Genomic DNA, 7,258 nt, shown 5'->3' on the forward strand with positions numbered 1-7,258 from the left:
GATAGATTGGGACACCTAAATGGCTATCAGTGGGGTCTGGTTGAATAAGTTCTGGTCCACCTTTACAGCAGAGTTCAGTGTAGCCGTACAAAAAGGTGTGAGCTCCAGGATTTGGTAGTAGAATACGCAAGGTCTGGATAGTGTCAGCTGCTTTTTTTTTTTTCCCCTTAACAAGAAGATAGAGGAAGTTTATATACATAACACCTACTGCAAAAATAAACGTAAACATGGGAAGGATAAACCAGCCGCTAATGAACATCATCACCAACAGGAGGCAAAATGGAGCTGGAAACAGCAGAAATAAGGATGGATATAGATTCTCTGAATCTTTTTATGCAGTTTCGACTTTTAAACTAGGTTAGACATAGCCTAAAAGCAAACATTTTTAAAAGGAAACCTTACCTATGAAAATAAACAGAAACAAATGAATGTAAGTGGTGACATATCCCAGAGAAGAGGATTATCTTGAGTCTTGAACCCAGTCCTCTGTATATCCTCAAAAAAATATATTCCAAGAATGGGGGCGCCTGGGTGGCACAGCGGTTAAGCGTTTGCCTTCTTCTCAGGGCGTGATCCCGGCGTTCTGGGATCGAGCCCCACATCAGGCTCCTCCACTGGGAGCCTGCTTCTTCCTCTCCCACTCCCCCTACTTGTGTTCCCTCTCTCGCTGGCTGTCTCTATCTCTGTCGAATAAATAAATAAAATCTTAATATATATATATGTATATATATATGTGTGTGTATATATATATATATATATTTTCCAAGAATGAAAATAACTGCAAAGAAATCTCAAAGTCTGCTCACTCCTTTTACTTAGAGTAATAACATNATATATATTTTCCAAGAATGAAAATAACTGCAAAGAAATCTCAAAGTCTGCTCACTCCTTTTACTTAGAGTAATAACATATGCATGAGGATTTTTGAAATGATGCCAAGCTATGAAAAAGCATGGAGGGACCTGAAATGCCCCTGAAATCCTTAAGGGAAAGAAGCCAGTCTGTGAAGGCTACAGCCTGTATACTTCTAACTAGATGACATTCTCGAAAAGGCAAAATGATGGAGAGAGTCAAAAGATCAGCGGTTGCCAGTCCTACACTCTCTTGCACATTGTTGCTCTGCTCCCAGTTATATGTCTTCCCTGTCTTCACCCAGAGCCCTGGCCTCCCCATGCCTCAACATTTCCTTTCCTGCTGTCCCTGGGACAGATCCTCCGGACAGTGGTATCCCACTGCAGTGCAGGACCCAATTTACCCAGACTGCAAAGTGCCTTGAGATTGGCTTATATTTCACGGCCTTACATTCAATCATAATTTGTCAGATCTGGAACAGGCCTTAGAGAGGGAGTTACTAGATTCAGCAAATAAAAACACAGGATGCCCAGATCATTGTAGATAACCTACAGATACTTTTTTAGTAAAAGCATGTCCCGAATATGGCATCAGGTCCTGTATTTTATCTAGCAACCTTAAGATGAAGAAATCAAGAAGAATCACCCAGATGGTGAACTGACTTAGAAAAGTCCATTTTAGAGAAAGACCCCAGAAAACCAGAAAAAAAGCAATAGCAGAAAGAACGAAGATCTCCTTACTCCCAACTGATGTACAGTGTTCTGTTTTGCAAAGACAACAATATCTGTGGTTAAGACATGTTGAATGAGAGCAAGGAATCAGATTGCTTATGAGAAAACATATGTGCTTTTCTATTTATTTATTCTATTTAACCTAATAATTTTGTTCCCAAAGTGAAATGGCTTAAATGGATCTTCCCATCTCCAACCTTAGGTTACCTGAATGGAAGAATTCAAATTCCCTTTTAAGAAATGGCATATCAAGGATTGACAGACTGGGAACACCCAAGCACGCATGTGCCAGTCTTAGAGTTGTAATGAGAAAACTCAACGCATCACTATCATTCCTCCCACAGCATGACTTCCTGTCTCTTGTGATTTCAACATTTTGCTCTTTCATTTATTTATTTATTTATTTATTTATTTATTTACTTACTTACTTACTTATTAGATTTTATTTATTTGACAAAGAGAGAGAGACCACAAGCAGGGGGAGAGGCAGGCAGAGTGAGAAGTAGGCTCTCTGCTGAGCAGGGAGCCTGATGTGAGACTCAGTCCCAGGACCCTGGGATCATGACCTGAGCCAAAGGCAGAAGCTTCACCCACTAAGCCACCCAGGCGCCCCTCAACATTTTGCTCTTCTGTAAGTCAGAGGACCCCTCATGTAAAATGTAACAAATATTTATAGAAAGCCACGTTATATAAAGAAATCTTCATGTATGTTCTATAGCATTACTATCTGAAGAGATTTTTCAAATCAATAAGTAAATGGCTAATCCTGTAAGAGAAAAGTGAGCAGAGAGCACAAAAGGTTAATTCACAAAAGAAGAGGTGGAAATAGCTGATAAGGAAGCTCACAATCTCACTAAAGCAAAGAAACAAATTAAAGCAAGTGTAAGTACCATCTTTTAACCTATCAAATTGGTTCAGCTCTTAAGAAGTGATCAGCTTCAAGTTTGTCAAAGGCACTGTAAAATGGGTACCCTTGTGGCAAACAGGGCTACAAATTGAAAGAAACATCCCAGAAGGCAATTTGAATCTTAAAATGTTATGCTCAAAAGAATAAAATAAAAGTTTAGAAATTTGTCCTGGGTGTAGAGTTATTTACAATAGTGCAGAATTAGAAACGATGTCATCATCTAACAATACGGTAGTAACACTCAGGGTGGCCAGGTGGCTCTGGCTCAGTGGGTTGCTGGATCTAGCTCACACCAGCTCTTGGAAGACAATTAAATTTTCAGAAATGTTGTGAGCCTGTTGTTTATATAGCCATTATTTGAAAAATAAATTAAATAAGTCATATTTAAAACAGAGGTAATAGATATTCAAAACTCATCTCTTTCTGGTTATTTTAATACATTTTGCTGATAGCTATGCTCTTGAGATTACTCACCCCTGTGGTATCTATCTCTAAGGTGGGAAGACAACATAGCAGTCTGCCACCGTACATCTCTTCCCAACTCCATGTTCACTGACACTGTTGGGGCTTGAAAGCAGCCATGGCCAAAGTATTTACACCACGGGAGTTGGCAGACGCTACAAATCAGGGCTATTTGGGCTTTTGTTTGAAAGCTAATTATTAAACATTCACCAACACATCATCACTTTGGCTGCTCGAGCCTCAGGTTCAAGTACAATGGGATGGTGACAGCACCCTCAAAAGTGCGAGGTCCACTCCAAGTGGAATATTTTGGCTACATCTGCATTCCTAGAGCCAACACCAACACCAGGGAGAAAGTGATACCCTTTCTCCATCTTGGAGCTGGGTCAGAGGTCCACCCATGACCCCCACATGAAAGTCAGGGGCTTTCGTCGGAAGAAGGGAGAATGGCTACCAGTGAACCCTCCAAATATTGCCACCATAGCTTGTAAAGCAGTAGCTTACACTTAATATCTCTGTCCCCAACCCACCTCAAGGTCTCCTTCTTCCATTCATCATGGACAAGAGACAAGCGGTTCTGGACTAATGAAGCTCTTGGTAAGTGGGGAGAGATGGGTAGGTTCTGATCTGAGACCTCTTCCCCAGAGTCTCCAATCTTCCCCTGTGGTGGATGATGTCCCCACTAACTTCCCCAGTCTCATTTTTTACTGTTCACAGTTTGCTTCCAATATAGACAAAGAAGACATACATTCTTGTGTAGGTTCCTGAGATTTTTAAAAACGAATTTATTTTTTCTTTAAAGGGTTCCTAATCAAATGGGGGAGACATACAGACAAATAATTATGAACGATGTGAAGTGTGCTTTCACAGATATCTAGCTAGCTAGCTAGCTAGCTATCCACACTGCACTGAGAGCTAGTGTGGAGTTAGGAAAATGGGAACAGCTCCCCAGAGGAGAGGACCTGTGGGCTGGACCCTTCCATACAAATAGGAAGCTTGTGAAGAGGAGCACAGAGGGACTTTCTCTTCCAAGGGAACAACATGAGCTCTGGTACCACAAGGTCACCTAGCTTCATTTGCCCTTTTTCCAAAACTCCAGATACCTCAAGAAAATTTTCCCTTCTCTCTTGCTCTCCTTTCTGTTCTGAGCCAAAAATAGAGCTCACATATGGGAGTGACACCCTTGCACGGGGGAGGAAGAGCACCCAGGCTTTAAAGTGGATCTACAAAGAGTCTGGGCCACCGACTTGCCCTCCGGGCTCCTCGGAAGCCTCCAGCTGCCTCTACCACCTCCTTACACGAAACCCATTCCTCTTCCAGGGAAGCACAAAGGAAACAAGCTTTACTTCTTTGGCTTTTCTCTTCGGCTCAACTACTGTATCTCCACAGCAGACACTTCTGCAACAGTCTTTCGAGCCTGGGGACCAAAGCCCCATTAATAGCTTTGCTTCTATGGGAAAAAGTGCTTTCAAGTTCCAAACAACCAACTTACAATAAATGATTGAACTCAATGAGCTTCCTGTGATGTTTTGCACACTTCAGTGCGAAAGGCTGGTAAGTGTGTGTGTGTGTCTGAACATTTCTAAATATGGGGGCCAGGTGCTACATTTTCAGACCAACCAAGTGTGACATTTTTTCCCTCTTAAAGCAACAGAATCATCTCTTGGGCTAACACATATCCGTTTAAGGGAAAACTTGGTGAAAGAAATGGCTGGGACCAAAAATATAATATAGCAATGCTGAGAATTTAGGAAGAGAGGTATGTGTTTGCACAGTATAAGAATAAAGGCTAACTTATTTTTTAACTTTATTATTACAGGTTCAGGCAAAACAGTAAGGCATCTGCAAACTTGGAGAGAGAGGTGTCAAAGCCACGAACAGCCGTTTTACTTTGAGTCTAGAGATCGCCAAGATGAGGTCGCTAGCCCGCTGCAAAGCAAATCCAGACACACCAAAATTTCTAAACAACACAGAGAAGAGAGCACACAGTCTGTCTCCCTGAGAAGTCAAAAGCATCAGATAATGCACGCATCAGAGAGGGGGGACCACGCAAATTGCTTTTTTGCATTGAAAGAAGACTCTTGGGCTCAATACTTGATTCATTTCACTCTCCCACCCTTGCTTCCGCTCTTTGCTACACCCTTGACCTTCTCTGTTCAGCCTCTTTATTTTTCTCTCACTTCCTCTAAGTAGAGGGGATGATGCGGTTGAAATTAATGCTCCTGAACCGAAGACATTATTCCAACCATGTCTTTTTTTTTCTTTCACAACCATTTATTTACTGCTGTTTATTCAAGAGTCATACCTTTGTCTATACATCAGCATGATGAAGCATTTTCCCCCTATAAACATTGCCATGTAAATTTCTATATCCCTGAATGGTAGGCATTTTTAAAAAAATTAACATATGCTGTATTATTAGTTTCAGAGGCAGAATTTAGTGATTCATCAGTTGTATATAACACCCAGTGCTCATACCATCAAGTGTCCTCCTTAAGGCCCATCACCAAGTTACCCCGTCCCCCACCCACCTCTCCTCCAGCAACCCTCAGCTTGTTCCCTATAGTTAAGAGTCTTTAATGATTTGCCTCCCTCTCTATTTTTATTTTATTTTATTCTTCCTTTCCTTCCCCTATGTTCAACTGCTTTGTTTCTTAAATTCCACATATGAGTGAAATCTTACGGTATTTGTCTTTCTCTGACTATTTTGCTAAGCATAATACCCTCTAGTTGATCCATATCGTTGCAAATGGCAAGATTTCGTTCTTTTTGATGGTTGAGTAATATTCCATTGCATATATATACCATATCTTCTTTATTCATTCATCTGTCGATGGACATCTGGGCTCTTTCTATAGTCTGACTATTGTGGGCATTGCTGCCATAAACTTTGGGGTGCATGTGTCCCTTGGAATCACTATGTTTGTATCCTTTGGTTATATATCTAGTAGTGCAATTGCTGGTCATAAGGTAGTCATATTTTTAACTTTTTGAAGAAACTCCATACTGTTTTCCAGAATGGCTTCACCATTTTGCATTCCCACCAACAGTGTAAGAAGGTTCCCCTTTCTCTGACTGGTAGGCATTTAAAAAAAAAATACTGGTAATTACCAAATTAAAAATTAAAAAAAAAAACTTACTTGCCCTTCTGAACAAAGTCCAGTATTTCATAGTGAGCAGGACTGACTATATATTTTGTGGGATCCAGTGCAAAATGAAAATGTGAGCCTCCTTGTTCAAAAATTATTCCGAATTTCAAGATAGTGACAGCAGAACATTGAGCCAAGCAGAGGGCTCTTCTGATGGTGGGGCTCTAGGTGACTCCACAGCCACACGCATGCCCATGGAGCTGGCACTGCTGGAGGGTTTTTTATGAATGAGAGTGCACATGCACACAGGCACGATTCCCTAGGCTGGTACAGAATTAGCCAGAAATTCACAGTGAAAATGTAATAATGTGACCTCACAAAAAAGTGCAAACATGCTGTGGTGGTTTCCAGTCCACTCCCAAGAATTCACTTATTTACAATGACTGACACAGAGAAAATGCTGTGATTCGCTACAGCACCTGGGCCAATGGATGAATGAGGTATTCTGGGTGATCTGTTCTCACATTTATAGAACGTAACAAAATACACTTAAAATGTGCTAAACATGGAAGGAGTTTTGTCCTTGGGGACTTGCAGCATTTGTGTTCTCAAAAATATGGAACACTACGAATTTGCGAGTCATCCTTGTGCAGGGACCATGCTACTCTTCTCTGTATCGTCCGGTCTTAGTATATGTGCTGCCGAAGCAAGCGCATGAAAGGAACGTTGAAGTCACCCTTCCTCCGGGACTGGAAGCATCTGCAATAAGGTATGTGGAAGAGCTCTGTGGGCTGGGAACCACGATCCACCTTCGCCACTGCGTCACCATCACCGTAACTGATCAACACAAGGGTGGGTAAAGCCAGGCTTATAGCTGAGTGCATTCTGAAGAACAGGTTTCTCTGGTTCCAACAACTTCAATCACAGTCACATTTTTCTTAAGTGCCCTACACCTGCTACCCAAATGGTAGTTTCATTCTATCCTGGCTCTTCTGCTCCTGGTCTCATGGACAACCCCCCCCCCAACCCCTACCCAGTCCCCATCCAGTGTCGCCACCCCATCCTCCTGGGCAATCTCTCTTCCCCTTGTGATAATGGAGTCATTGTCCCATGTCCTTTCTTGCAAACTTGTCAGGGTAGCAGTGGCATCTTCCTCTGCCCAGACTTCTGCTGGCTTCAAAGTGGGGAGGGGCATTTGTCCCCAGGAGCAGGAAAGG

General features: G+C 41.9%; 1 non-coding gene across 1 annotated transcript; it reads right to left on the reverse strand.

Annotated features, from left to right (window-relative positions):
- Nucleotides 1-6,651: 6,651 nt before the first annotated feature.
- On the reverse strand, nucleotides 6,652-6,755 carry LOC117802903. Its single transcript, XR_004626413.1, has one exon. It is a non-coding gene; the product is annotated as a U6 spliceosomal RNA (small nuclear RNA).
- Between the last annotated feature and the right edge of the window lie 503 nt (nucleotides 6,756-7,258).

Source organism: Ailuropoda melanoleuca, chromosome 6, assembly GCF_002007445.2.
Source record: "Ailuropoda melanoleuca isolate Jingjing chromosome 6, ASM200744v2, whole genome shotgun sequence".
Classification (NCBI taxonomy): Eukaryota; Metazoa; Chordata; class Mammalia; order Carnivora; family Ursidae; genus Ailuropoda; species Ailuropoda melanoleuca.